This window comes from Pleurodeles waltl, chromosome 7 (assembly GCF_031143425.1).
Source record: "Pleurodeles waltl isolate 20211129_DDA chromosome 7, aPleWal1.hap1.20221129, whole genome shotgun sequence".
Taxonomy (NCBI): Eukaryota; Metazoa; Chordata; class Amphibia; order Caudata; family Salamandridae; genus Pleurodeles; species Pleurodeles waltl.
Window position 1 is genome coordinate 1,255,961,302 of NC_090446.1, and position 10,515 is coordinate 1,255,971,816.

Genomic DNA, 10,515 nt, shown 5'->3' on the forward strand with positions numbered 1-10,515 from the left:
GTAGAGATCTTAGATGGTTTGCAGAAGAGTGGCAGGAATACTCATTTCTTTTAGCTTACGCCATAAGATCCCTCGATTGACTTGGTCAAATGCAGCTTTAAAGTTGACAAAACACAGATACAGTTTCTCTCTCTGACTCTTGCAATTGTCAGCCAGAATTGTAAGTGCAAGAGTATTGATGCACGTTCCAAAGCCACTTTCTAAATCCAGTTTGATTGATTGGCACCAATTTATTAGTATTCGACCACTGCGTTAGTTCTTGTAAAATCAATGAGGCATAATACTTGGTTTTGACATCTATTGGTTCAATAAGTCTATAGTTAATTGGAGATAATCAATCACCGCTGTAACAGGGTGGCGCAATGAGGACAAATAGCCAGTGGTCAGATGTGGTAGGAATTTTTATTAGGTATAGGAAATGTGCAGGAAGTTTTAGTTTTTCCTTGTGGTTGGTTAACAGTTCTTCTGAGAGTCTTCTCTTCGTCTTCTCTTCTAGGGCTCCCGGGAGGCGCATGCGGGAAAAAGAGCGAAATAGATAAAGGTAAGTGGATTGTCCTCTGCTTAACTCTATTTCTTCCCCTCCCCCCTTCTTTTCCTAATCCCGGTCCTGCCTTCTTTCTGTTCCTCCATTTCCTGTACTCACTGTCTCCTCTTTTCTCCTTTCTTCTCCTCTTTCTTTGCTTCTTTTTTTCTTTCTGGTTTTCCCATAGGTTTTCTCACTTATAAGGGTTTCCCCGTTTTTTTTTTTTTTTACTTCCCCACGTTTTTTTATTTTTCCATTTTCAACACAGAGTCATTCTAGTTGCCCTGTACCCTTTTCCTCTCTCTCTCTCGCCTATGTGACTGTTTTTTTCTTCTGCTTGTGGCTGTCTTTGCCCCTGGTTCGCGAGGAGATGTCTTCACTGTGACCCTGCGTCTCCCTTTTGCCTCACTGGAGCCTGTATATTACTGTTCATATACCCTCCTGGTCTGTTTCTGTCCCCTGATGTGGTCACCAGAATAGAAGAAAATACACAATTTTAACCTGAGTAAATAACCCTGAAACAACACAATACCAATCAAACAATACCTTCTCCTCCCCTTCCCTCACTACTCTGTCTTGTATTCCCTTCCTTTCCTCCCCCTCCCTCTTACTTATGAGAGCCACGCACCTGAAGAGGCCACGATTTTCCCCAAGCGTGGCCGGAGCTTGCGCTTGGTGCCTCCCGCGCCGCTGGTTCGAGTATTCCAGTCATTGGGAGTGTCACCTCTTGGGTCATCGGTCGTTAGCACACCACCACCTTCCTGGTCTTCTCCGTCTTCCTTCGTGGTATCCCAGTTCCGTCTTCGCCACTCGTCCGCTCTCCTCTCATCTGAGCCGTCTCCGTTAAGAAGCTGGGTGACGGCGCAAAACTGCTCACTCTGTTCCCTGTTCCCCGGATGTAAACGGGGATTGGCTGATGTACGCTGCACTTCCGGGTCAGAAGTGGCAGCAGAATCCAGTTCGTTGGAACATGGTGGGTCCGCTTGCAGCTGCAGCGGCCTGTCACAACCGCCTTTATAAATTGGATGTATTATTGATCCTCTCCAGCTCATTGGAACAGACCCTACTACTTGTTTGAATAAAGGCGACAGGAAACTTGCCCAATACCGAGGGCCCATTTTAAAAATGGCCGGTGAGATGCAATTTAGGCCTGGGACTCCATTAGACCGTCCTTTTATAATCTGTTCCACTTCTTTCAAAGAGTACGTTGCACTAAAGCAGGTTTCTTGTGAGCTACCACTCTGATGCAGTGTTACTGCTTCATTTTACCTGCTAAGTAGTTGAGTAGACAAATTAGGCTGCAATTGACTTGCCTTGTTTGCAAAGTTTTGATACTTTAAAGGCCTTAGGGCCCCGGGGGCAAGATCTTTAAAAAAAAGCACTATTCAAATTCATAACCCAGGATTCTTCTGAAACTTTTGAGCTATTTGATATTCTGGGGGGCGTACTAAAGCATTTACTGTTTCTCAAAACATGCTGATGTTTGCTTTCTTGGAGCTATAGATAAGCCTTAACCAAAGCAACTTATTCCTGAGCCTCCTCTTCTCCCAAACCTGTTTTTTATATTGCTTTCTAAGCTGCTTTATTGACTCCTATGTTATTACTTGGGCAGTTGCTTTCTTCGACCTAATAATTACCTTTTTGAGATCTTTCTTTAGCATTTTGCTTTTATTGACAGGGTTAGAGTACATCTGCCAGTTTGCTGGTGTGTTACACAAGGGGCCATTAGCTGCACGATCCCAAGAAAGGCATTCCAGTGATCCTTATGGTTGGATACTCATGTGCTTGTTTGTTCTAGCAAAATCTTAACCCAACTGGCCAGACCGGCTATTGTGTCACTGGACCACTGTGGTCTTTTTAAGTTGATTGATTTGGGAAGGCACTGTGTCGGCCGATGCTTGGGGTTGCTTTGACGGATTAAGAGTAATTTGCTGGAGTACATGGTCACTTAGGCCCATATTTATACTTTTTTGCGCCACATTTGCGCCACTTTTTGACGCAAAAACGGCGTAAACTTACAAAATACAATTGTTTTTTTCAAGTTTGCGCCGCTTTTGTGTAAAAAATTTTTCAGAAGCGGCGCTAAAAAAGTATAAATATGGGCCTTATCGTGGTGTAAGTCATCTCGAATTTGCATAACAAAGGCATTAGCGCAAGTGAAGGAGCAGTAAAGTCCAAATATGAACGTGCTTTTGGACCAAAGTAGGTGTAATTTGGAGGGACATCACCCTGTGACCTACCATTAATTATCCTAAACCCAAGGTGCTCCAGTGAAATGACTATTCACTCGCTTTGACATTACGGCGTTTACTTGCTGGGCAATACTATGTACTGTAGTTATTTTATCATCGTCTTCTATGTGATGGAATGGGTGGGCGTTCCATGTGGGTTTATGAATCTTTACTCTGTTAATGCAGTTATCAATTTAAGGTAGAGTTGCTGCTTCTCCTCTAGATTGGGACATGCATAAATGTTACATAGCACTACTCTAGTTATTTTATGAGATTACTAGTTGCTCAGTTTTATCACCTGGATACCAGGGTATGGAGATAAAAGTTGTTCAATCGCGATGTTCAGTGACATTGTTATCTAAACTGCAAGTCCACCCTGTGATCTGCCAAAACATTGCAGTTTTTCTGCCTTTAGATGGAAGTGTATGCATCCATCTGATGGTAGCCGCTCCCGCACCCATGTTTCTTGTAGTGCAATTATGTCATACAACTGCCACTTTTTTGGCATTGATCTGTCTTGAATTACCATTTTGGCACCAGCAATATTCCATGAAAGAATGCGGAGGAGGGCCTCTGGTATAAACTCCATGTCTTGGGGGATCGCAATCACCCTCTTTTTGGTGGGTTGAGCGATGGGGCCATCCATGCCCATTGATTTTGATACAAAATGGCAGATGATCCTGATTCTACTGGGTCTTCAATACTAATACTAATACTAATACTTGCAGCCTGTGAGATTGAGATGGCTGACGTTGAATTAGAAATAAATTTCGGTGATCGTATTAAAGGAGTGGGATAGTGCACTGCTGTTTGTTCTGAGATATTGATGCTCCCTGATTCAAAAAGATCTGCACTTGTTAAAATTGAGTCGGCTATAGCTTCTGATCGCCATTGTGTTAAGGTGTATTCCGGGCTATTTGCATATTCATCAAGACGAGTTTTAACTGAGACCAAATCTGCAGAGTTTACTTGCTTCATTGACAGGATTTTGGCCAGTAAGCACATTATGACCCTCATTACAACCCTGGCAGTCAAAGACCGCTAGGGCTGTTTTGGAGGTTGCACCGGCAACAGGCTGGCGGGGCAAACTCGTGGATTACGACCGTGGTGGAAGCGCCGTGGTCGCACCGCCGGGACCGGCGGTTTTCAGCCACGTTGGTCCCGGCGGTTGTAATCCGCCAGGGCAGCGCTGCTTGCAGCGCTGCCCAGGGGATTACGAGTCCCCTTCCCGCCAGCCTTTCCATGGCGGTAGGATCCGCCATGGAAAGGATGGCAGAAAGGGGAGTTGTGGGGCCCCCTGGCACAGCCCCACAGAGCTTTTCACTGTCTGCACAGCTCTCATGTTGCAGTCCACATCCCCACTGGGCCGGAGGGCGGAAACAGAGTGAGCGGGGATGTTATAATGGGCACTGCGGGAGTCGCCCGCCAATGTTGTAATGAGGGCCTATATTTCCTCTGTTCAAGCTGTCATAACTGCCCCTTGAGATGTATTCAGGCTCCTTTAGGATGCAAGCATTGGAGGGAGTTCTTATAGGCAAACGTTCCATTTGATTTGATTTGATTAAAATCTTTATCAGTGTTTGATATACAGGTGCCAAGGAACAATAGCTTGAAAACAATAGAAAAACATGGTTATATTTCCACTGCTCTTTGCAATAAATCATGTGGAGTAATTATGAAGTTTGAATTGACATTGTTGACAATTAGCTTCATTCACAGAAAAAGCATACAAAGAATGAACACAAAGTACAAAAGTGACATACGTAATGTGTGACAGAGCGGAACTTCATTGTACCCATATGAAAGGCTAAAATCATGGCAAGTGTACTGGCAAGCAGCCCCATAACAGTTCAGACAAAGCTGTGGTATTTTAAGGTTACATACAAAAAAGGTGTACACTGTTCCAAATGGAAAAATATAATCACTAGGGGAACATTAAAGTTCAGGAGCAAGAGCCCTCACACATCCGAGAGGATGTCATGCTTCATCATCGGGTAGCTCATCGTCAGACCGGCGCTGCAATGTCTGACGGGCTCCCCGTAAGGGGGCTCTTTGCCGGAGATCTTTTAGGTAGCAGCCGTGGTAGCGGACACTACAAGACCTGGTGTTGCGGTCAGGCGCTCATCCTGGCAGGAGAGTGAAAGCTAAAATTGGTTCCCAGTCTTAATAGGAGCGAGTCAATTTAATTAATCAATGGAATAAGACTGGGACCAAGATTAAAAACAGAAGGAAAGTGTAAAATGAAGAATAATGCTCAACCACTTTCTTCATGGTGCTGGAGCTTAAGGAGATTATCATCGGGCTCCCAGGACATGGTCAACATGTTTCGCGTACAGTGGTCTAACAAGATCCTATGACGGATTATGCGGAGAGGTTACTGGCATTGTTCTAAAACTCTGCATCTCCTCACTTCCCCTTTGCCTGGTTAACGTACCATCATTTGGTGGTTAGCGGACTAGTTGCTGTGCAGCTCTCTTACTCAGCACCTACTTAAACCTCAAGGAGCCCAGACACACAGCAGACCCTGGCTTCTGGCTTCCCACACCCAGTAAGTAACAACTGCATAAAATTATTTTTAACCTCTGATTTGCTCTTACCTTCATTTTGTGACTGTGTTGGGTGGATGGGACTGTCCTCTTCCTTGTTTTTTGTTCAGCACCCTATGGTCTGCCACAGCTTCTTTGGCTGGTTTTGCAGAGGGGTGCTGGCATTCTTCTAAAACTCAATGCCTCCTTACTTCCGCATTGCCTGATTAATGTACTGCCATTTTTGTGGCTAGCAGGCTGATTGCTGTTCAGCTCTTTCACTCAGCAATTACTGAAGGCACAAGGCAGCACGGACATTTAGCAGATGCACTCAGTGCACGTGCGACTGGCACAGCAAAGACACATAAATGTCTGTGCCCGTCCACACCTGGATGGCGTCAGGGGCCAGGGATGCTGCCAGTTTTGTGCTCACCCAAAGCTGTGTCATGGTAAGATGCTATTCCCATAACCAGCTTTTGAATCTCTGGCAGCGGGCCCCAAGGCAAGTTTCCAATTTACCTGATGTTTGTAACCACAATGTTAAGCACTGCCTGGGCTGTAATTGTCACTTTAATATGGATGAGGGGCCTGTGGTTCCTTCTCCTTTGCATAATGTCACTAGTCCTAAACTAGCACACCAGGAAAGATTCCAGGGTGCTCTGTTGAATATGTGTTCCCTAATTAAACACAAGATTGAAACTCGTGAGTTGATTTCAGCACTGGCCCTTGACTGCCTCTTTATTACAGAAACTTGGGCCAGAGAGGACTCTGGTCCTGACCTGGTCATTGCCATCTCTCCAGGTTATGCCATTTCTAGACTCAATCACAGGGCTGTGAGGGAGGTGGGTTGGCAGTCATAGCACAGGATAAATTGGGCTGTACTCTAGACCCTATAGATGCTACGGAGGCTGCCTTTTTTAGGCTTAGGGTCTTGGTTAGTGACACCTTTTCTGGCCTTCTTGTCTATAGGCCTCTGGGTTCAGGGGTCAGTTTTTTAGAGATCTGGGGCCAGAAGATTGAACCTTATATAGGTCAGAAACATATGAATATTTGGCCTGGTGATGGGCCATCAGGATATGCAAGGCACACCTCAGCTTCCTTTGTGTGACTGTCAATAGCGAATGCACAAACAGCCCAACTGTCATCCTGACCAAGTCATGTAATCAGCAGGCAGGCAGAGGCACAGAATAGTTAAGCAAGAAAATGGCCACTTTGTAAAAGTGGCATTTTCAAAACTCAAAGTTCAAAAACCAACTTCACCAAAAGATGTATTTTAGATTGTGAGTTCAGAGGCCCCAAACTCCATATCTCTTTCTGCTCCCAATCGGAAATTACACTTAAAAGTTATTTCAAGGCAATCCCCATGGTAACCTTTGTGAAGATAGGCCTTGCAATAGTGAAAACCGAGTTTAGCAGTATTTTACTGTCAGGGCATGTAAAATGCACCAGTACATGCAATACACTGCACTCTGCCCATGGGACTGCCTTGGGACTACTTTATGGGTGACTTTCATGTAGTAAATGGGAAGGTCTGGGCCTGGCAAGTGGGTGCAGTTTCTAGGTCACAATGGCAGTTTAAAACTGCACTCACAAACACTGCAATTACAGGGCTCCTCATGTGGGTGGCACAATAAGTGCTGCGGGCCCACTAGTAGCATTTGATATGCAGGCCCAGGCACACACCGTGAACTGTACAGTACTTACCAGTAGATCAAATATGCCAACCATGTTTAACCAATCACCTATACAAAGTAAACATGTAGCACGTGCACTTTAGCACTGGTCAACAGTGTCAAAGTGCCCAGAGTCCTAAAGCCAACAAAAACAGGTCAAACAAAATAGGAAGGGGAAGACAAAAAGTTTAGGGGATAGCCCTGCAAAAAGGGACAGGTCCAACAAGGTGCCAATATCTGAGTGACTTGAAACTTTAACAGATTCTTGGAAAGATAAGGACAGATGACATATGTGTCAAAGGTAGATATTTCGATGCTTGTGCAGAAATAGTTGAAGTTGTGTCTCTGCCTGTTCATGATAGAGTATGGCATTAGGTAGTTTGCAATATACCAACCATACACTAGCTTAGTATATGAGGACCGTAAAGACCACAGCAGTCAGTGTGCACACACATGCTTATTCAAATGGCAGGATATATAGACGCATTTTGCGAGTAACCAACTTTGTGATCTTTTACTGTCTCTGGCTCTGTGGGTACTGGTCAGGTTTGCAAGAGCCGTCAAACAGTCTTTTGTCCAATTAACTAGGGGTCAAAGGAGATACAACAGAAGAACTAGTAGGATTTAGTTTAGGATTAATTTTATGGAAAACCTCTGCTAATCTTTTTTGTGGGATCTATTTTTGGTTGGCACTCATTTGCAGCTTGAATATCTGAGGAGCTCTGGAATATTTCTGTTACCTGAGTACTGTAGGCCTGGCAGTGAGTCTGGTAATTGTTTCCTTGTTTCCATTTCGGAGAAGTAGTGTTTCAGAAATGCTAGGGAGCAAAGGTGAGAGACAGTCGGTATGGCGACATACAGAGCTAACAACCAAAAATGGCAAAATTAATTGAAGAATAGGGCAGGTGTACTAACATTGCACGCAATGCAGCACATGTAGGCAACTGATTGCATAGCAGTGAGTGAAATGAGGACATCAGAAATGCAGCATACTTACAAAGATATGGCACTTTCTGGTGGTGCACTGTGAGCTACATAGGGCCAACTGCCTGCATTACAGGCAGGATTGTTTTGTTCAGGGAAGGTCACCTTCCTGAACAAAAATAATCCTAAAGGCGTTTTTCCTTTTTCTGTGTGGGATGCAGAAGTATCACACAAAGAAAAAGGAAGTCACGAGGAGAGGGTCTGGGGGGAGCACCATTTTCTGCTTTCCCAGGCTTATAACTCTTTGTAAATCTGGGACTGCGCCAAAATCCATGGGTGGATGAATGGGAACACCCATACTCCACCCATGCACTGCCTCCCTGACTCAAGGCAACGTTACTTTGGATTTACTAAACCACTAAGGCCCGTATTTATACTTTTTTTGCGCCGCAGTTGCGTCGTTTTTTGACGCAAAAACGGCGCAAACTTGCAAAATACCATTGTATTTTGTAGGTTTGCGCCGTGTTGCGTCAAAAAGCGGCGCAAATGCGGCGCTAAAAAAAGTATAAATACGGGCCTAAGTGTCACGCAATGTGCCTTTGTGTGGCTTAGTAAGTCCAACTAAAGGACTTGTTTTTCCTTGCCCAAGGGCAACACAAGTCCATAATATTTACTTGAAATACTTGGGATGAACACTTGCAAGACAAATTGCAGGTATAAGTAAGACCCTACTGAAGTAATTCAGCAGTATTTAAAGACCAGCAAATTCCTCTTCTCTCTTGCTGTCCCATATAAAATAAATGTAGAGGTGTCAGATTCGAGCTGCCAAGGCCGTTATACTAACAATATGATGATTACATGCAGGCACAAAGTGGCATAGTAGGTGTACAAGGGCATCGGTTCAATCAAGGAATTTGGCTTGCATGTGTACTGGTCGGGTATTAAAATACAGCCAAGACTGGAGTTCAGAGGGCTCCAAAGCCCATGGCTGAGGTTCCACTGCACCTACTGCACTATTGATAGGTTCTCCCATGTTGCCACACCAGGCCATGGACACTGCTGGCTGATTTCCCATACTGTCCTTCACCGCAGTTTACCGTATGACTCCTCTCCTGTTCCCTGGGAAGGCTCCTCAGTTTCAGTAATTTCTATACTCTGATTTTCTCCTTTCAACCAGCTCCCAATACATTTCCATAAATGTTCGCAACCGCACATCTCGTGTAATTTAAATAACGTTTTTCTTACCTCACTTCATCAAACGCCTTTGCAAAGTTCAAGGACAGCAGGCCTTCAAGTGTGCGCTTTTCCATGCAGATGTGCTTCTCAAGTACACGTTGCTTCTAAAGTATAAGTATTCCCTGATTCTACGGTGTATCTACAATCTAGATTTTCTTGATTTCTTCGTGCTTTTTATGGTAATTGTTTTTTTTTTTTTTACAAGCACAGAGATCGTAGTTCTGGTATTGCCGCGTGCGCAGTAATTGAATTCGAACACTGACTGTCAGCAGAATTTGCACCAATGAAAACTGGTTATGCAAACAGTCCTTGCACTCATAGTTTGATAATGGTAATTTTTTAAAAATAATTTGCAAGTTATAATTTTCAGCGTTCATATGTGAGCACCACACGTTATGGATATTGGTAATTAACATGCTATTTTGCAGATCACTAGTCATGCACTCCTAATAAGAGGATTCCTGGTACGAAAGTGGTCTGCTGCAGGGGTGGCTCCTCCATTTGGGTGGAGGAGCATCACCCCCCCGCCAGCAGCGACACCTGCAAACCTTTACAGGGAAATGATAATAAACACTGTTTATTATGTTTCCTTATAAAAGGATGGGGCCACAGGGGTGACGAGGAGTGAGGGGAAGTGCACAGCACTCCCCCTCAGAGCCCATATGCGTTTGGCTGGCTGTCTCGGGCCGGCCAAACACACATGCACTCAGGGCTGTCTCCAGCTGGGCTGGAGAGAGCCTGCACAGGCTCACAGTCTGCCTGGGAGCACCCTGGCTGGGCACTTCCAGACAATGCTGTCGCTACTCTGAGCAGCGTTGGGTTGGCGCAGGGCAGGCTGGGAGCCTGTGCCTGCCTGGAGCGACGAAGGAGAGAGGAGTGGCGAAGAGTGAGGTAAGTGTCTTTTTATTATTATTTTTTTAATTTAATTTTTATTCCTTCTGGAGCCCCTGCCCCATATCTTCCCCCAACACGCTGCCCTGCTCCTTCCATGCTGCGTGAGCCGCGACTGGTCTGCTGCAATGCAACACCTAAACTGGCATGGGGTAACTGGAGGTTTAGCCGAGAGATGATATGGGAGAGATGTCTCCCGCCTATCATGCTAAAAATGTAAGCTGGAGTCTCAATAACCAAGTAACCACGGCCTAGATGGGACGGTTCGCGATCCCCAAAGTATTTCAGCAGTCTAAGTGTTAAAATCCGATCGAGGTAGGTGTACAGCGGCGAGCGGGCCCTTTTGTGGATATTAAGGCACTGAAGACGCTGCAGGGAGAGGTGTGCAGCTTGATGCACTTGGGGAGCGAGAGGCCATCCAGGCTGTGCTTCGACCTGGAGGCCTATCCCAGGGTCTAGAAAAAAAGTGTGAGGGCCCTGGGGCGTGCTTATGAGGCTGTAACCGATATATC

General features: G+C 45.1%; 1 long non-coding RNA gene across 1 annotated transcript; it reads right to left on the reverse strand.

Moving 5' to 3' along the window:
• Positions 1 to 383: 383 nt before the first annotated feature.
• LOC138246142 (uncharacterized) lies at positions 384 to 1,404 on the reverse strand. Its single transcript, XR_011194229.1, has 2 exons — positions 1,152 to 1,404; positions 384 to 492 (listed from the first exon to the last, which is right to left on the reverse strand). It is a non-coding gene; the product is annotated as an uncharacterized lncRNA (long non-coding RNA).
• Between the last annotated feature and the right edge of the window lie 9,111 nt (positions 1,405 to 10,515).